The sequence below is a fragment of the Acomys minous genome (genome assembly GCF_964271855.1).
Source record: "Acomys minous genome assembly, chromosome: 9".
Lineage (NCBI taxonomy): Eukaryota > Metazoa > Chordata > Mammalia > Rodentia > Muridae > Acomys > Acomys minous.
This window is the reverse complement of record NC_140490.1, coordinates 32682972-32704218: the sequence shown is the minus strand read 5'-3', so window position 1 is coordinate 32704218 and position 21247 is coordinate 32682972. Positions and strand designations below refer to the sequence as shown.

General features: G+C 40.8%; 1 protein-coding gene across 1 annotated transcript in view; it reads right to left on the bottom strand.

Annotated features, from left to right (window-relative positions):
- Positions 1–1165: 1165 nt before the first annotated feature.
- LOC311605058 (uncharacterized protein) overlaps positions 1166–21247 on the bottom strand; it is a gene marked incomplete at its 5' end in the record, with an annotated part of 775689 nt that continues 755607 nt past the window's right edge. Inside the window, 3 exons of the mRNA XM_084795350.1 lie at positions 1166–2100; positions 8158–8311; positions 8469–8576. The remainder of the gene's footprint in view (positions 2101–8157; positions 8312–8468; positions 8577–21247) is intronic.

The following is a 21247-nucleotide window of genomic DNA, read 5'->3' as shown; positions in this document are numbered from 1 at the left end:
TGGGCTGTGGAGGGCATGCACGGGGACGGAGAAGATGAGGGTCAAGGCCACATTTCAATCCCATGGGAACAAGCTTTCAGGAGCTTTGCTGCAGAAATGGTGCCTGTGTGAACGCACCATGCATTTCAAACAATGAACCTGTTTTGAATAAAGCAAATTAAGTCTGAGGTAGTAGATTCATCAATCAGGCTGCAAGCATCCCGCATTATGAATATGTATAGAAGCTTTATGCTTATACCTCATAAACATACGTGATTATTTTACAATCAGATATAAAATTTTCAAAATGGAGGCTAACTCACAGTACTTAGAAATTGCTATTTAGCTAAATGTCTACCTAAGAGTAGAGAGAGGACATGACATTATGTTTTCACATTACTTTTTACTAGCAACATGTAGAAAGAGGCAAGCAGATATATTTCTAACATACCTATGGGAAGCACACTAAGAAGCTAACAGGAGACAACCATAATGGAAAGTCGTTTAAAAATAAATGTAAGCTCTGAGGAGCTCTACAGAGGAGCAAAGAAGAGACGGTCTACATTAAGAAAAAAGAAGAAGACAGACAGACTAGCTGGCTACATTGGACATTTTTATATTCAAGAATGACAGGAGTTAATTTAATCTCTGTCAAGTAATTATCAGTAAATTGTCACAAGGCCTTAGGAAAAAAAGCTGCAAGAAAGCATGTTAAACGCCTTATTGGAAGAGAGATAAATGCCTAAAGTTTCCAGATCATGTTTTTATTTTTTCTAAATAGATGACATATGTAGAACACATTTTGCTAGGAACTTCTTAAAATATATATATTGGTTACTATTTACAGAATTGTACAAAAATAAGTAGAGCTGATTTTTCATATGTTAAGATGAACACTATAGCTTTTAGTTTATTTTCATAATACAGTGCAGTAAATTAAATTATTGTCTTGGGAAAACCATCAAGTAATCAGAAGATTCAAGATCCTTAAACTCACTTTTCAGATGTTAAGAAGTTTATTGCAGTTTATCATGCAACCTCACTTCTTTGCTCATGTGGATTGTTTTTGATTAGGGGATCTCTACAAGCCAAGACTTTTCTCTTCCCAATATGGAGTAATCAGAGGGTAGACTCAAAAGTGGTAAAATGTATCCACCATTCTCTCGTTCATTGATTCTAGAACCCAGAGGCAGAGCGGGAAGCTTAATTAGCGTGCCAAAGGTCATTCAGAGGGACCAAGCTGACAAGAGATAACAGGGTAAGCATCAGCTCCATACACATACATAAAATGGGATGTTGTGCTTTTTTATATGCTCATGAAGGAATTCTAGGGGCACAAGCTGCCAAGTACCCTGCAGGTCATGACACTGATGCCTGCCTTCTTTGAGGACTAGTAAAGGCTTCCACCCACTCTTAAGTCCAATGTGTTCCCCAGTTTACTCCATATCATATTTGATTTCTATTAAGAAAGAAAGCTATTCTTCATTCTCGTTTCCACTTGAACATTATTAAAGGGCTCAGCATTTGCTGCAGGGGAAAACTGCACATTATTTTTCATGACCTTCTCTCCCCTGACTAAGAAAATAATCCACTTAATGTGTCCAGGAGGACAATAACCCTACTGCTACATGAGGGCAGTACAGACTTCCAGGGAACAGAGCCATTTACAAAAACACTGCGGAGTCTGCCAAACACTGTAGGGTTTACAGGGCCATTGGTAATTACTGTGTATAATGCATTCTGAACCCGCTGGCAGTGAGCTGGCTGATCTTTCTGGGTTGTGTCTTTCAGCTGAATGCTGTTTATTTTCTACATAACAAATGACAGAGAGGGTGTTGGTCTATTTTGTAGAAAAACTTAAAATTGTACTTTAGGTCACAACAAAATACTCCAATCAGCCAATTATAAAACACAAAACCATTTCAACAAACCTCACACATTATATAATTTTGGGCAACATACAAAGGATATAGATGTCTTGTCACTGATAGATGTCTTGTCACTGACATGCTTGAGCTTGGAGAAATGGCAATGCTGAATTCTCTAGTCCAACTGTTCTCAACCTGCAGATTCTGATTCCTCTGGGGTCAAATGAGCCTTTCATAGGGGCTACTGAAGGCCCTTAGAAAACACAGATACTTACATTATGATTTGTAACAGTAAGACTATAGTTATGAAATAGCAAAAAAAAATATATTATGGTCGGAAGTTGTTGCTGTGAAGAGACACTACAGTGTCTCTTAAAGGAAAATATTTAATTGGGACTGGCTTCATAGATTCAGAGGCTTACTCCATTAAATTCATGGTGAGAAGCATGGCAGGATGCAGGCAGCCATGGTGCTGGAGAAGGAGCTGAGAGTTCTACATCACATCCATAGACAGCAGAAGCAATTGTGTGTCACACTGGGAATAGCTTGACCATATGGTACCCCAAAGCTCGCCCCTACAGCGACACACTTCCTACTCCAACAAGGCCACACCTCCTAATAGTGCCACACCATATGGGCCAAGCATTCATACACATGAGTCTATGGGGGCCACACCTATTCAAACTACCACAAGGGTCAACACAACACAACACAACACAACACAAGGCAAGGTAAGGAGCTATATTAAAGGGTCACAGTACTAGAAAGGTTGAGAATCCTGTAGAAGCTATTCCCAAAGTTGTATAAATCTAACTTTTCCCTCTGGAAGACGCTAAATTGATTCTTAGGAAAAGCAGGAGGAATCTCTTTCCTCATGCCATCTCAAACGACCCTCAAACTGAATGTCCCTTCCTTCCTCTCCCTGGGGCTCTCTCTATCTACCTTTCTGACTTCCTCTTACTCTCTATGGTTTGTTGTTGTTGTTGTTGTTGTTGTTCCTATGTTCACTCTCTGTCAATTGGTTGATTGCTCCTCCACTTCACCTATAGTTGACTTTATTTAATCCAGTTTACAATAAGCCGAAAACTCCTGAATTGAAGGTGTGTGCTAGGGCTGAGCCATGCTGCAACTGGAAACAGTTTTTTTCCAGTAAATTACAACCTCAGGGTTCACAGTGTGATCAAATACCCTACAACACTCACATACTGTGTGTGTGTGTGTGTATGTTTGTGTGCGTGCACACACATAAGTACACATACATATACACACTCTCATGTTGGAGACTTGGTCCCAAATGTTGGTTTTCTCTTCAGAGGCTACAGAATCTTTGAGGCAAGAAGCATAGTTTCAGAGTGTGTCACTGGAAACAGGCCCTTCAGGGTCACAGTCCACCTTGCTTCCAGTCTTAACCTGCTAAGAAGTAAGGTGCTGCATGTCACAGTAAGCTAAAACCACCCAGAAGCCTCGCCTTCCTCATGGTAATAGAAACGCCCACTGGAACTCTGAAAGAAGAGTTGCAGGATGCAAACAGCAAATAATTCTCTCCAGGCTTTAAGAAAACATTATGAACAAAAGGGCGAGGGAACACATTACACAGACGCAAAAGGCATCAAGGGCACATAAGTTCAGGAACTCTGCACATGGGCTTGGTGTTGAATGAGCGTGTCAGACATGAGTGAACAGGTGACAAAGGAGAGAGAGAACACTGCTAAGAAAAGCAAGGCAGAACCAGGTGGTGACTTCCCTGACATTAGCTCCAGCGACAGGAGTAGCTCAGAGAGCTGGAATGACTTGGCTAGTGGAGTTGAAGATCTCAGTGACAGACGCAGACTCCACTCCTGGCTGCCCAAGCCTGCTCTACAAGTTAGCTCCTCACTGAGAACACCTTAGACGAATAAACTGTCTCCTCTGAAACTGCAGTGTCTATGATGGTAAAGCTGTTGCCACAGTATTTGAGAGGTACAGAGCAAGTTAACTGCAGGGAGCTCCCTCTCCTGTCGGCCCCTCCCTCCTCTCCTTCAGTCATGTAGCTTGTAAGTTATTCCTATAAACTGGTGATAAATTAGTTATGAAACTGGTAGTGTGTGGTTGTCTACATCAATAACGAAAAAGCAAACAAGCACACACAAAAAAAGTGAAGATCAGAAGAAATACAGCCTCAGTCGCTTTCTATTAACTGATCATTCACTCATCCATTTGCTTAAATATTTATTTAATATCTGCCACACGCAAAGAACTGTGCTGCATGCTCAGAGATACACTGCGGAAGAAAAGACCCAAGTATAAGGCTGGCTGGGAAAATAAAATACTAATTGAGTATCATAGAAATAAGTATGTGGCTATGAATTCTAACGTTGCCTGAGGGAAACAAACCATGAGCAGCAACAGAGACCTGCTGGCTAGGTGAGTGGTGAGGCCAAAGAAGGTCTGTGAGTGCAACCTTGAGGGTCTCGATGTGTGTCAGGGACAGGGACACCGTGCTAAAATCCATGGCTGACATTACCCCTCATCCCTCCACCCACCTTCCCACTCAGTGGTGCTAGAGCCCTGTGGGGAATCTGCAGTTCTGACAATAGGCTGATACGGTTGACGCCACTGCACTAGGAAGCCTACTTGGAGAACCACTGGTCCAGAGCATAGCCCTGGAGGGAGATGATGGCAAGAGCTGAGGTTGAAGGACAAGGCAGGACCTGAACATCCTCACAAACGCTAGGTAACGATAGTCACATCTGTTCCAGACTCAATCTTGCCCAGGTCTTGAAGTAAATACACATGGTCAATTATGAATTTGAGTGTGTGTGTGTATGTGTGTATGTACATGCATGGATTTGTATATATGTGTATGTGCATACATACGTGTGTACATGTGTATGTCTGTCTGTCGGTGTGTGCATGTATGCATGTGTATATGTGAATGTGTGGACAAGTGTGTATATAGATACGTGCATACTGAAGGTGCATATATGTGTCTGCTCATTGTATGTATAAGTACAGATACACGCATGCACCTGGATGTGCATTGAAACCAGAGGCTAGTATTGGATGTGTTCTGCAATTGCTTTGCGCTTTTTTTTTTTTTTTTTGAAAGGGCTTTCTTACTGGAGCCCACCAATTTGGCTAGGCTGGCTGTTCAGGGAGGTCCAAGAATCTGCATAATTCTACTTCTCTGGAGCTAGAACAACCAATATTCATCAGAATACCTATCTTTTTTTATTAGGCTCTGGGGATCTGAACTCTGCTCCCCATGCTTGCGTGGCAAGCGCTTTACCAACTGAGCTGTCTCCCCATCCAATGTCAGCTGTTCTCATGTTTCTCTAAAGAGGCCCCTCTGGTACCTGTTTCTAAGCTAAGAAAATGTAAGAAATTCAATCAGGGAATATTGAGAGCCAACACCCAAATCAAACACTATTTCAGTAAAGTATTCCTGAATTAACACGGTATCTCATGCAAAGGGTTGGATGCTGTCATAGCACATTCAACAGCTAAGATAAAAGAGACTAATGGGTCAAAGTGGCCACCAAGCACACAGCATCATAAAGACTACAAAGGGAAAGGCATCTCTGTCAGCAAGTGGGGGTGAGTACATGATTGCTGTAAGAGGGGATAACTCATATAGAAATGATTTTTTTTCTTAGCCTAGTGTGGTTTGAACTATTAAAATGGCTCCCAAAAGAAGATATCTTTACTAGAAGTTTTCATATTTGAACAGGCAGAAAGCATAAGAATGCTGATAGTTTGATAATTCTTAAAATGCAGCCTTCTACCACGTCACCTAACTGCTGGGAGTGGACACTCCTAGAAAGCAGTGTCCTGGAACACGCAACCTAAGTGGAGTAAGCAGGCATCGCACTGCTGGTGGACTAAAGATGGCAGTTTGAGAGGTGCTCATGGAAGGCCTGGCTCCCTGTTCAGGGAAAAACCCAGGTGGATGAACCTACACAGATTTTGACAGGGTACAAGTGTATTTAAGGCTTAGTAGGCACTGGGGACTGCACTGGACATTTCTTAAAAGTATCTCCTTTAACCTTTAACAGTGTTGTTAACTATACTTAAGTGATAAGGAAAATGGGATCCAGTGACATAAAATAATGTGTCTAATGTCACTTATACAGGAAATTAGTTGTAGATCTAGAGTGTAAAACTGGGGATTTACTTTACTGTGCTTGTGAATGGCAACCTTTGCAGGGTATTTATCACAAAATGATTTTAGGGCCTCCAGTGGTTCTCCTGAAGTATTGAATGATAAGGCACTTAAAAACAAAGTTCAATTATGTCCTAAGATGTTTGAATCTCTTTGGATGCCTGATAATATTCATGCATTCTAGAAAACAAGTATACAGATCAATATGCTTGACAAAGCCATTATACATTTATCTCACAGACAGAATATGAAGGGCAGAGACCTACATTAACAAGACATGTCTCTGGAATGTAGGTGCAGCTCAGTGGTGACATGTTTGCCTATCATTCCATTGTCTGCAATGCAAGATTAATTAATTGATTAATAAGTAATTGGATGATTAATAAAAACTTAAAGACAGATCTCTCTAATGGGTCAGCTACATAAATTTAGTTGATGTAATCTGTGAGCATCTCTCATGTATAAAATGAGGAATATTAATACCTAAGGAATTGCATACATATATGGTACATATATATGCACATATATACACACATATTTATATACACATATGTATATGAGAGTATGATATTTTGATCATTTTTAGCATGGAATCTAGCATCTGACAGATGTTTGATATGTATTAACTTTCTCCTTCTTTACTAACTTTAACCTTTAAAGAAATGTGATATATTTAATAAAATAGAAAAAAATAAACATTAAGAACCAGTAAACACATGCAAAGATGGCTAACTCAATTATAATCTTAGGACAAAAGAAACTAAGCCAAGACACCATTGAACTCTCCAGAAAAAAAAAAAAGGCCATGATAATCCAAAAGAAACTGATAATATCAAAGGGACTCAACATCTAAATGGCCATTTGATAGGTTATTTACTTCTTTTTTAATGCTGTGATACAGGAATAATATTTCTTCTCACTTGCCTCTAAGATTAGAAGGTCAAGAGGCAGTAAAATTATCTATAAAGGGTATTGCTTGTCCTTGGCTACTTTGTGGGTTCTTTCTGCCACACTTCTCCACCCCTTTTTCTTCTACCCTTTCAACCCCCTAATACCACATAAGAGAGTAAAAAGAATAGAGAGGAAAGGAAAGAGAGCCAGAATAATGTCAGAAAGGGGGCAACATTACCGTTAGACTGCTTCCTGCTGATTAGAGACATGGAGGTCTTTGGGGCAAGTTGGACCTTTGCCTTCAGGATATATAATGTCTCCTTGCTGTTGTTTCTCCTTTGTGCATGACTACTCAGACTACTTAACAACCACCACCAACAACAAGCCACCAACATTCCACAAACCTCTTGGGACTCCTAGCATTCATAAGACCTCTGAAAAGTCTCCAGAATCCCAAATGTCACACTATCACTGAAACCATCTGTGCCCCTACTAGAGCATGAGGCAAATGATAGTCAGCTGCTGTGGACAGTCTGAAGCAGGCCCATATCCCACACCTAGGATTAAAATGAAAACACGGTCTTACAATATTTCTTTGTTTTTTTAAGAAACCAAAACTCCAAAGCTATCACTTATCAAAAAGGGGGTTGGGGTGGGCTGGAGCAGTGACTCAGAGGTTAAAAGCATTGGCTACTTCCCAGAGGAGCTGGGTTCAATTCCCAGCAACCACATGGCAGGACACAACTATCTGTTCTAGGGGATCCAACACCCCCCACAGATATATATGCAGACAAAACAGCAATGCATGTAGTAAATTAATAGTTAATTGATTTTTAAAATTGTCTATAAAGGAACCAAGAGTTAGGGATGTGAAAGTCTGAATCTCACACCACCCCAAGTAGGCAGGATTGCTCATAACCAGAAACAGACAATACATATGTGGGTATGGCTGAGGGTTTTTTGGTTTGGTTTGGTTTTTGGTTTTTGAATGGTTGGTTGGTTAGTTGGTTGGTTGGGTTGGGTTTTCTTTGTTTGGTTCATTGGTTTTCCTTGGCAGGGTTTCTCTGTGTAGCTTTGGCTATCTTGTAGACCAGGCTGGCCTCAAACCCACAGAGATCTGCCTGTCTCTGCCTCCCAAGTGCTGGGATTACATGCTGAGTTTTAATACAAATTTATTTATATTTATTGAAATGTGTATTCCCCATAATTCCCTGCTATTAAGAAATACCTTTTGAATGTGAATTATCCCCAAATGAACAGTATCTGCTGTTCACGTACCTTGTTTATTTTGGAAGCACTGATTACTCTCTGAAGCTCAAGCATTCCTTAAAGTGCTCCATGTAGGGCAGTTCTGATGACCTTCCACAATCTCATGTGGGCATGACGGAGAAGAATCATTAACTTAAATCTGGACCTCATTTTAACAACCTTACTGACAAAAAAATAAGTAAATTAAATATTGGCATAGTATACATAATTAGCCACCTCAACGGATTGTTATTAAAAAATTAAATAGTGGTAAACAGTATTTTAAAGATATTTACTGTGAAAGCTGAAAGATTTATAAAATCTGAAGAGAAATAGTTTACCGGGTGTCTGACTCTTGTGCCTTCTCTTGGGCTCTTTTCCTTCTGTTGGTTTGTCTTGTAACTCCAGTGTGATAGCTTTTGTTGTATCTTATTATGCTTTTATTTTGTCTTTTGAAAAAAATGAATCAATGAATGAATAAAAACGTAGCCACTGGGGTAAAGGTTTACAAAAACAGAAATATCTTTCATCTTTGGACTTTTTCCAAACATTGAAAAATGAAAACAACAAAACAAAACAAAACAAAAATCTTATCAACTGTTGGGCTGTGTACCAGAAAGTTTGTTTTTTTGACTTAGCTAAGAGGTTGAACGTAATTTTGTAGTTCCCACTGAGAGCGGCTCCCTCATGTGTGTGCAAGGAGGAAGGAAGGCAGTTAAGACAGCATGAAAACTTTGGGAGTACCCATCAGTTCTCCATCACAGAGAGGGCTGACTGAGGCAGGGTGCAAACTTAATCTTTCACATGGTGTCCATGAAAATGAGTGAAGTAATTTGTTAGCTACTAACATAAAATTATGTTTTGTAAACTGCTCAGTAAAAATGCACGTTGGCAACTACTTAATGACAAAGTGAAATGAGCTGCACACACGTCACCACTTAGTCCTTGCACTGACCTAGCACTGGGGAATGAGGGAAAGCCAGTTTGGATCCACCATTCTGAATTCACAGAACAGCAGAGTGGCCCATTCGCCTTACCACAGCCAACAACCAAATCAGACACAGATCTGGATGAGGAAAGAGGCACAGAAAATAGGATAAAGTGAAAAGAAACACAGCCATTGAGAGTACTGGGAAACTCAGGGATAGACAATTCCACCATCCTCGGTGATCACGAGGCCGACGGTGGTAAGGCTGACTGTGGTATCAGGAAAACAGGATGTTAAGTCGAATTTCTGAGTTTCCAGGAACTCTGATGGACATAAGGTTGCCTAACCAGATCAGGAAAGAATGTGGTCACAGCAAATACCCCATCTCAGCTCATTACTCAACACCTGTTAAGTGCAATTAACAGCCCTGGCTAATTACATGTTAAGAGCATCTCTGGCTATAATGGATCCCAAAGGTCTGTGAAGTTAACTTCATTTGCATATGGTTCTCCTTTTCCAAGGTCTCAGCCAAACACTGCCAAAACCCACTGAGTATTTTATAAACCGCCAGGAAATCAACTCAGTGTCCCCAAAGCACCAGTGTCTCCATACACAGGGCAAGGAATGACAGAGATGTGCATTTGATCTAGGAATAAAGCTTGCAGGCCAGAGAGGGACCCCTAATTGCAATGAATATTCTAAGTGCCTATTACCTGTATATTAAACTGATTATTACTTTTTGTATTCTTGGATACAAGGTGGAGAGTGTATTCAGATGATAAGTGGACACAGTCCTTGTTCTTCCTCTCCTTAAAGAAAGTTAAATGGTCAAAAAAGGAAATCTAAAACTCTTCAGAAAAAAACTTCATAAATTTTAATTTAAAAAAATATCAAATATATGAGTACATTTTAAATATGTGATACTTAAATAAACACTAACTATATAATATACTTAAGTTGTTTAAAATACTTGTTCAATATATTGTTGAATTATATAATACGTGTACTATTTCTATGTAATGTTCAATATGTATACTCACATACACTCAAACATGACAAGAAAAACTTTTTACAGAACAGTGATAGTGCAACTCGTTACCCCCTCTGTTTTCGGTGCCTTGCTAACTTACACTCTATCATGTGTACTCATCCTCAACAGATACACACAGTCCTTAATAATCTCATAGCAACAACACAGCTTTGCACGTAACACTCTATTCAATTCACTTCCATGAGCAAAATTAATATGATTTCAACTCTAGGGCTGCAATGGATAATCGTGTGTGCGTGCGTGCGTGCGTGCGTGCGTGTGTGTGTGTGTGTGTGTGTGCATGCGCGCGTGTGCGTACATTTACATATATATGAATAGATGTATATAATAGATTTGGATGAGAGTTCTCTGTAAAAGGCTATGTGTAGTTTAGATATATACTGACATGGCCAAACTGCTCAGCGATGAATGTGGGTCCTGACATTTTTCTGCAGTCTAAGAAGCACTGGTTGCTATTATGTATTTTTAAGTGGATCTTACATCAAAGGTGAGAAGAGTCTACCTGATTTTTACCCAGCCATTCTCTGAGATAGATTTTCCTTCTTGCTGCCTGTTAGCAGCTCTCCTTTTCTGAAAGCCACTCGTCCCTAGCCAATGCCCAATTTCCAGGCAGTTGGCTTAAAAAGCCATCCTTTAAGGAACCTCTTCTTTTTGAAGGGCTTTAACTGCTGGTCTCCCACGTAGGCTCTACACAGCGGTTCCGCCTCACTTACTTCTGAAGGGACCAGCACTTCAAGCCATCCTTATGGCCAGCCCAGCCTGCCTCACGCCGCTTTGCTTGGCAGCTGAGGGTTCATCTGCTTGACACACACACACATGTTATATCACCATCATGTCTCATAGCGATTTCTCTTGTCTGTCCCCCATCTCCTGTTATTACAGCTACTTCTATAAAGAACTAAATTTTCTCCTCACCCTTGCCTTCTTTTTTTTTTCAAAAGGAGAATAAAGCTCGGACTGAAGACCATTTTGATGAGATGGCTGGAAAAGCTGCTTTTCTTCATTGGCGTTTTGGAAATATTGCTTGGGTGTTCGGGGACCCATTTGTTTCTACTGCTTCCATCTATCTTTGCTTTATGGCTTTTGGCTTCTGCTGTTTTAAGTCCGTATGTGGTTCTGCTCCACGTGGACTGTGTAGCTGCCAGTCTGGGTCTGGTTTCACAGATTTACTGTGCCTAACCTCATTTCCTCTCTGGATTCCGAACCCTGTCTAAACCAGACACGTCCAGCTCAGAGACGCAGTTATTTATCGATTGAACAGAGCTTAGTTCAATAAACATTTTAGCCTAAGTGGGTTCATTTCCAGTAGCACGGATGTTTTCCAAGCAGTTCAGATGGCAAAACTTGGGAATGTTTATTGTTTTCCATCTACCATTAGATATTTAAACAGGTACATTTGTACTCAGGAAAATCACAATGCTAATAAATATAATTTGGCATATATAATTGTTTTGTTTATATTATAGTAGTATTTTTATTTAAATTATGGATATCATATTTGTGACATAGAGCATTATAAGAAAATTACAAATAGCAGCTGTAAAAAATAAAGAATATTTTGTTGTTTTGTTTTGGCTTTATTTCTTTGGGTTTTTTGTTGGGTTTGGTTTTGGTTGGCTTGGTTTGTGGTTCCTTTCTTTCTTTCTTTCTTTCTTTTTTTTTTTTAAGGCAGGGTTTCTCTGTGTAGCCCTGACTGTCCTAGAAGCCTCTGTGTAGATAAGCCTGGTCTCGGACTCACAGAGATTCATCTGTCTCTGCCTCCTGGGTTCTGGGATTAAAGGTATGCACCACCACACCAGACAAAGTTTTTGAAAGAAACTTTAAAATATTTTTTTCTCATTAATGCCAATTTGCTGTGTTTTGCTAGATAGCATCAAATATTCAAGAAAATATTAAGGATGAAACAAGACATGGGACATTCGTTAAATTAGTTTTCCCTGGTGAATTAGTAGAATAAACTATGCAGTCTAGGTTGGTGCAAAAATTGTCAGGAGGCGCTAGAGTGATGGCCCAGAGGCTAAAGAGTCTTGGAAAGTGCCTAGGTTCATTTTCAAGACCCCACAGTGCAGCTCACAGTCATCTGTAGCCCAGCTTCAGGGAATCTGACACCCTCTTCTGACCTCCATGAGCACCAGGCATGCCCATGGTGCACATACATACACACAGGCAAAGCACTCATACACATAAAACTAAAGTAAATAAGTGTTTTATATAAAATGTCAACACAAAGAGATTGGCTTAGAAGCTGTTGCTATATTCCTTGGTATAAAACTCCCGGTCTACTGCACATGGCTGCGGGGGCGGGGGGGGGGGGTGACAATAGGCAATAGGGACTAGTAGAATTTGCTGGAGAAATGTGACACAGCATTAAGTCTTACCTTGACATCTCAAAGCCAGTGCATTTTAATTTTTCTGACCAGTTGACAATGCTGCGCATCAAAATCTTAAGTTGGATATTTGTGTACATGTGCAGTAGACCTTCTGATTATGACTCCAACTTCCAAAACTTTCTTATTCCTTATACATCGCTAAATCTTGGCAGCATGGCAATATTCTGAAGATGTATGGCAAAAGTGGTATGCCAAATGTGGAGAAAATAACCAATAGATTGGCTAAGTTCCAAAGAATCTATAAAAGGATCCACTCTACAGAGGCCTGGTATGGTATGGGATCCTGCAGAACTCAGACAAAATGTCTCCATGGTCCAACCCAAAGCTTCGAGGTGTTTCCCCTTTAAAGCTGCTTTGGCATTTTCAAAGCTCTTCTCATGGTTTACCATATTTGACATATCTAAAAAAGAGTCAAAGACTTCTAAGTATTACCTGCTATTTCTGTTGTTGATGCTTTTCTTGAAGGACAATCGATTGCGATTTGCATAAATTCAAGGGCAACTTTTAAAAGACAGTTGTCCTTAACTAAGACTAAAGCTGGCGATTCTCCCACACGAGGCGTGAGGCGCAGTGGTGGCTTTCATTCCACAACTGAGCAAAAGGCTAAGTCTGCCAGACACCTTGCCCCTCACACCTCTATCCTTTCCTATAAATAACAGCTTGGCTGATGATTTAATAATGAGAATCAGAGTTCCACACACTAAAACCTTGTGTTGGCTTCCATTAAAAAAGATGGGGACAAAATTCTCAAATCTGGTTTAGAGTAGTCTTCACTTAAGGACTTTCAGCTGTCTCCCTTCTTACTGAAAATACTTTGCTCTCTCCCTCTTTACTGTCCTAAAATTCATCTTTTATTCATACATTCTACCTAAACCTATAATGGAAAAGATGTAAGACCTTTACTTTAATGTCAAAGAAAAGTTACTGAAGAGAATGAGAAGACAGAAGCTCTCATCACCCTACATGGCCTTGGAGAACATGCAACATCAACTACTGAAGGTTACACCCATGACTGGAAGGGGATGGCCCAAGGTGAGCCAGTTCTTGTACAGACAGCCATAGATAGGCAGGCAGGCAGACAGACAGACAGACAGACAGACAGACAAACAGACAGACAGACAAAAGTCAGACTATGGCAACTTCAGCACAGGAAGGAATCAGCCAGTCTTAGGACCCCCACTACATTCATCATCCAAACTAATAAATTTCATTTATCCTCAAATTTACTGTCATTCACATAAAACATTAAAAGTAACACACCAAGTCAAAATAACACATAAGGAGTGGCTCCAGGAACTTCTTTTTTAACCAACTTCTCTATTCCAAGCACTTAAATAACAAAACAAAACAACAACAACAACAACAAAAACCCACTCCTTTAAAACTTTAGGAGCCACACTTAGGTGATTATCACTGTTATCCTCCTTTTTATTGATGAGAAGACTTATTCTCAGGCAGGTTAAGTCACCCAAAGACATCTGCTAACCAGTGAGGTCAATTCAGCAGAGACCAGGAAAGGGTACTGAAAATACTTACGGCCCATGAGACCATAACTATCTGATACCCCAGAGCTCGTAGATAAAGGCATACAATACTTCTTTCTAATTAGAGCAAAAACATAGGAACATTTTTTTAAAAAGAGCATGAAAAGCTAAAACTAGGAGTGCAGGTAGAGGTGCTGGAGAGATGGCTCAGTAGTTTAGAATAAGTGCTTCTCTTATGTGGGATCCAGGCTGCTCTTGTGGGGGATCTAGACCCACATGGCAGCCACACTTCTGATGCTTTAGCCTCTTCTGCCTCCATGCAACCTGTACTCACATGTGCATACCCACAAAGAGGTGCCCACATGTACATGATTACAAATAAAAGAAATAGTTTTAAAGAAAGAAAAATGCACAGTATTGTGCTCAAGCCATAATACAATTTTTTTATGGAAAAGTCCTTCTGTAACATATGACCTGATACAATGAATGTACATAATTACATTTTTAATGAAAAAGAAATTTAAAAAAAAATGGAACTCTGTATCAGCCAATCTTGTCACCTTTAAATACTTCCATTTTAAAGTCTAGGCTTTGGACATCCACTGTTTTACAGTTTGATGTACTCATATTTCCACATGCTTATGCATTTGCTCATGTACTCAGACACCAAATACTTATAAAAATGAAACTCGCCCTTAGTGTTGCTGATGCTGTGTAGCAACAGACTCAGAAGAGGATCAGCATCCTGTTGCTTCTACAGATGCTCCCACTTAGCGGAATATAAATCAGTTACTTTTCATCTAACATCTTGAAGGGCAAAAGGACCTCTTTTAGTTAGGGTCTCTAATGCTATGAAGAGACTCCATGACCACAGCAACTCTTATAAAGGAAAATATTTCATTGGGGCTGGCTTACAGTTTCAGAGGTTTAATCTATTATCTTCACGGCAGGAAGCATGGTGGCACACAGGAAGACATGGTCCTGGAGAAGGAGCTAAGAGTTCTACATCACATCCATAGGCAGCAGAAGCAACTATGTATCATACGGGGCAAAGACTGAACATATGAAACATCAAAGCCTACCCCCAGCATGGTACACTTCCTCCAACAAGGCCACACCTACTAAAACAAGGCCATACTTCTTAATAGTGCCACTCCCTATGATTCTATGGAGGCCATTTTTATTGGAACCACCATAGAGCTGTATAATCCACTCACCATAGAGCTGTTAAAACCATATACGTTCCTAGCCTTGGTTAACCCAATATAATAGTTTCATCTTATCTCTCCCTATCATGGAAGGACACGATATGCTTCCTCCTGTTAGCCCCTCACTCACAGCCCTGGAGTGTCAAGTGATGAGATTTATTCCTTTGAGTGGAGCAAGTTTACACAACAAAATAAAAAACAAGGGTCCACAAGCTCTTGAGTGATTAATCAACTTTCATATTCACAAACAAATCAAAAGTTATTTTAATCTTATCTTTCCTTTAACACCTAACTTCATAATGAATATCTTTGTAAGAGACACAAGACAAATGGGACACTTATTCAGTCAGCTACTGGTGGCTATGTGAGAACATTCACAGCTTGTCAACTTGACACAAATCTCTACATTCCTGGAACGAGAGAGTCTCAACTGCAGAATTATCTCCATCAGAATTGCTTGTGGACATGTCAGTGAGGGCATTTTCTTAATTAAGTGGGAGGGTCCAGCCCATTGTCAGCTGTGTTAACCCTAGGTACGTGGCCCAGGGTTACCTAACAGAGGTAGTTAAGCAAGCAAACCAGGGAGACCAAGCTAGTGAGCAGCTTCTTCCATGATCTCTGCTTTATTTAATGCCTCTAGGTTCCTTCCTTGAGTTCCTGTCCTGACTTCCTTCCAAGATGAACTGTACCTTTGTAAGCCATTTTGGTCAGTGTTTTATCACAACAGAAAGACGAGAAGGGCAGCCTTAGATGAACTTACAGCTACTTGCAAGGCCTTTATAGGCAAGCAGTTGTGTTGGCCTGTGTATTGTTCTATTACAAGATACTGGAAGATGGAATACTAAATAAAGAAAACAGATTCACTTTGGTTCCCAGTTTTGGTGTTAAGAAAGTTCAGGACATAGTGCCAACATCTGTTTAGCTACATCATGGTGGAAATGTTGAAGATGGCACACATATGTGTGGAGAGCCACGGAGCCCTTTGTGGACCCCTGCCTCCACAGGGCACCCGGCATGCAGCCGGAGCCGTTTCGATTTAAACAACCCCTTATTTGAAAAAGGTCCGCTGCTCGCGAGCCTATCAGAGCGTGAGACGTGTCTTGGTGTGATTGGCTGTTTGAGTGCTATAAATGAATGTGAGGGGAGTGGCTTGGGGGGATTTTCACCGAAGCGAAGAAGAAAGGCCTGAATAAAGCTGCTTAGGAGAAGAACCGGTGGTCGCGTCTTTCTTGCCGGTCAAGCGAGGCGCGACACATATGAGACACAATCTGGTCTTGGGGCAACCAGCTCCTTCCAGAAGGACCCAATTCATTTCCTAAAATATTACATTGATCAAAGACCTACATTTCTTTTTAACATCATATTGGGATTCAGATTTCAACTAGGGTCTCAGGAGAGACAAATGAGAGAGTATGATGGGAAATGTGGTCCTACAGTCAGATGAAAACAGGGCTATCCACATTGCCCATGTGTCCAAGTAGTGCAGTTATAAGCTGCAGTTGGCTCTGATAGAGAAGCAACTGTTTTACTGCATTCATGACAAAGTAGGGTGATAGTGACAAAATAATGCTAAGGCCACTGCCAAAGATTTTGCTCTCTAGAGTTCAGTACTATCTATGAAAGTTCATGGTACTCTCCTATCTTAGCTCTTCATCTTTCAAGATTAAAATAAAATCCAAGAGGCAAACATCTCTTTTTTTCCCCCTTAAGAACTTTGGGGAAGTATCTTCATTTACTGTTTTAATTAAGTGAAATCTATTTTATAAAGCAAGAAATTTTCAGGGAGGTCATAGATTTATCGTGATGTTAAAAGTCATAAAAATTATAGTTACAGGCTAAGTAGTTAAGCTAAAATTACACACCACCCCATTAATTTTATAATCAATAGAGATAAAAGAAATGAGGAGGCAAATGATAGAATTGTGTCTTAAATCAAATCAATACATATTTATTGGCATCTATTACATATAAAATGCCCCGAAGAAGAGAAGACAGTGCGGAATGATGTTGGTCTCTGAGGGGCTTATGGTCTGCTATGCAGCCTGCAGAAACTCATGTGTACAGCACCAACAATGCAAGGGCACGCCATAGGGCAAGGAAGTGTCCAGAAGACTCCAAAGAGATGCTGCAGGCACTCTGAGGAAGGCCACCGCCCCTGAGCTCAGACTTCCGGTTTTAAATCCCAACTCTACCATTTATGTCACTGATCTTAGACAAGTTCTTGGTCCTCAGTGTAGATAAGGTAAGTCCTGACTCACGTGGGGATTTTAAGAATTAAGTGACTAAATGCTTGCCAAGTACTTCCCAGTCTGCCTCTTCTTCACACAGTAAGTGCCAAACGAGTGACAAATGAATGGATCATAATTGGAAGGCAGGAAAGGTCTCTTGTCTGAGGCTCGAAAGTCCCCCGGTGTCTTAGTCACATTTCCAAAGTAGGGAACACCCTATTTACTTTCCTTTTTTCTGTAGCCCCTTTCTCCATCACTACAAAGTGTAAGCTCTTGCCTCATAAAAATTGAAAACACCAGCTGAATGTGATGATAGTGTACTTATAATCCCAGCACTTGGGAGATAAAGCACTTGCCCAAGCTGCAAAAGATTCTGTCTCCAAGAAAGCAAAATGAATATAAATTCAAAACCCTATACATTCCTAGCCTTGGTTAACCCAATATAATAGTTTCATCTCATCTCTCCCTATCATGGAAGGACACGACATGCTTCCTCCTGTTAGCTCCTCATTAACATCCCTGGTTGTGTACTAATTACTAAAAAAATCCATATGTGTACAGTCACTTCCCAGTTTTCACTAGTTGGCATTGGCTAAAACATTAACAATAATTCACCATGTGACAATAGTTTTCTCCTTTCTAGGCTCCATCATTCTCATTAAAATGCTGGCTCCCAGAAGCAAGAGACTTTCTTTTTTGCACACTCATCTTTTGATGCTCAGTAGTTCGTCCAAAGTAAAATTGCACTGTTAGACCCTCATTCGGACTGGTGGGCGACTAGTAAGGTGGCCTCCAGATCTCTGCTCCTGATGTATAAAAACAGTACAATGCCCTCCTCCTGCGTGTGTGGAGAGGTCTCTGGCATGATGGAACTCAGTCCTATGATTGTTATTGTATATGGCAACGGGAAGGAGACTGTATAAACACGGTGAAGATACACCATAACAGTGTGTTTTGTGTTGGTCCAGAGCCAATTTAACATCAGTGACCCTGACCTAATCAAGGGAGCCGCTTCAGACCAACTAGGTAGGTTTTTCAAAGCAACAAAGAAATGTTCCTTCTGACCATTTAAAAAGCCAGTTCCCAATACTGTCACTTAAGGTAAAACCATTGGCAACGTGCGTAAAAGGACACAGGCTTACACCACAGGAGACAATGAGGCCTTCAGTCCTACAACTGCACAGATCTGACAAAACAGAAGCCTTTTGGCAGTAACCCCTTCCCCAAGGCAGCCTTCCAGGTGAATACAAAATTGGCCTCTACCTTGACTAGAGCCCTCAGGGGTGCTCAGCAGAGACTGCAGTTGAAACAGGCTAGAAGCCAGTCGTGGAAACTTTGAGGTAAGGTCCATGCTGCTGGAAGTGTCAGGTTTGTGGTCATTTCTTCTGGAGCAACAGAAAGGAACTGAGCTGCTAGCCTGGACTGGGATTTGTTTTCTGACTTTGTCTTCACCCAGGACTAAGGGCATCAGTTGTCTCTCAGCTCTTTTTGCCTCCATCTCAGCACTCCAAAGATACTGAGTCTAATCAAATCACTTTAGTAAGCATCTGCACGAAGCTATTTCTAGATTCCTGGACTGCCCTCCTCTAAATCTGTTGGATTTTTCCCACTGACCATTAGGAGAATTGATGTGAACATGATCAAATTCTTCCAAGAATACATACAAAAGCCCACGATCAGCCCCACACACCCCTTGCCCACTGGTAGACCTCTTGGCTGGCCTCCATTGATGTCACCTCTTTTTTTCCATGCATGCGGTCAGCAATCATCTTCTTATGCAAGCAGTGTATGACTAAGCACTGTAGTTTTTGTTGTTGTTGTTGTTTTAACCAACAGATAACATTCAGGGCCTCTTTCTCATTTCCATGGAAACAGAGACCACAAATATTATTAATAATAATATTATTAATATTATTAATCTAGAGCTTCATGTTAATCTGTCAAAGATCAATTACAAAATGTCTATTTATGGCAGGCCTTAAAAGCAAGGCTGCTGTGTGCGTACCTTCTCAGAGGATCACAAAGTATGGCAAAATAAAGTTTCAGTCTCAGGCTCATTACTTAATTACAATGGCAGAATATTTTTAATGTCTCAGGATCGTAGCTTCCTCATATTATTACCTTTAAAAAAATCCAGTAAGTTGTTTTACATCTAATTATTACCTGGAGTAATAATTACTCAATAATTCAAGCCATATGGTGGTTTGAATGAAAAATGACCCTCATAGGCTCATAGGTCCCCACTTGGTGGTATTATTTGGGAAGATTATGGAAACCTTTAGAGGCAGATCTTTGCTAGAGAAAGCATGTCACTAGCAGGTGGGCTTCGAAGTTTTCTACCTTGGCTCTGCTTTCTGCTCCACCTACCTCCCACCCCCCTCCAACTCCCCACTTCAAACCTGTAGGTGAAAATGTGATCAGCCAGCTTCCTGCTCCTGGCCCATGCTCTCTCTGATGGTTGCCATGCTGTCCTTGCCCTGAGAGACTCTATCCCTCCAGAACTGTAATCCAAAACAGACCTCTTCTTTAAGTTCTTTTGTCAAATAATTTTATCACAGCAACAGTGAATAACTAATACAGAACAGGGTTAGTGTCCCTGTCAGGGAGGTGTGCAAGCTGAGCACGTATCCTTTCTACGCGCCTTGATCAAATGATAGTGTTACCTTAAGCCACACCTACATTTCATCAGAGCATCTCTCCTCAGATTGTAATGGCTTAGAGACCATTAACAGTCCTGCCTGCTTACACTGTCCACTCACTGCCAAACAAAATCAATACTGATGGAGAAATTGAGAAGATTAAAATGGAAGCTTGGGAGCACGCAGGAACGAAGAAAGCAAAGCAGGGGAAAGCACTAGGCATGCTTCATTTTTAGCTACAATCCAAATGAAATAAAAGTGTCCCCGTGGGCTGAGGCTAGTTTTAATGAGCAAGTCCTCTTGGGACATACGTGCTGCCACGGACATCAGCTCTGCTTCCCATATAGTTACATTTTTCCCGTGGGAGTACCATTCGTCTCATCACATGCCACCCAAAGAAAGAGCCAGTATGAACTTGATTCTTTTGCAACAGAGGGAAGAATAAAATAATTGGACATGCTTGACAACTCTGCATTGAGCCCACTTGCCCCAAAGCTGTAAATAGTTGAAAATCTAATGTTTACCTAATGCATCTGGAACCCTGTCTATGGGAAGGCTTCACACCAGCCACTAAGGAGACGACAGCCCTGAGACCTAGTGGCAGTGCCTCTTGGGAGACTTCATAGATGATGACATTCAGTGGCTAACATGACAGAACTGTATTTGCTGCCAAACATTAAAAAAAAAAACTCAGATCTACTTTATTAAAAATCAAATAGAAGGGATCAAAATTCCTATAAGTATATTCTCTTAAGCGCATTAAAAGGTCGTCTTTGCATTATTCCAATCATCCTTGCTATGGAAGTCTGAAAAATACTACATATGTTCCAGCGTGGAGTCTCTTAAAAACTGTATCATGGGCAAGAGATGATGCTGGGTATAGAGATGAAGGCCAAAGAAGTACATGCGTCAAGTAGGGGGATGGACTGAGGTAAAAGGTCTTCCGAGCAACCACAAGGAACTGAGCTCCAATCCCCAGCATCCACACAAAAGCCAAAGGCATCACACGAGGGTTTAGTATCCCATTCTTCTATCAGGAGAGGGCACTGGAGGTGGGAGGACCACACAAGTTCTTAGACCAGGCAGCCTGGAGCACAAACAGAAGAGACCTTGATGCAAACTCTCTCTCAGCACGTTAGCTTATCCTCTGATCTGCATCATATATGTTTCTACATGCAGAGGGTGGAGGGAG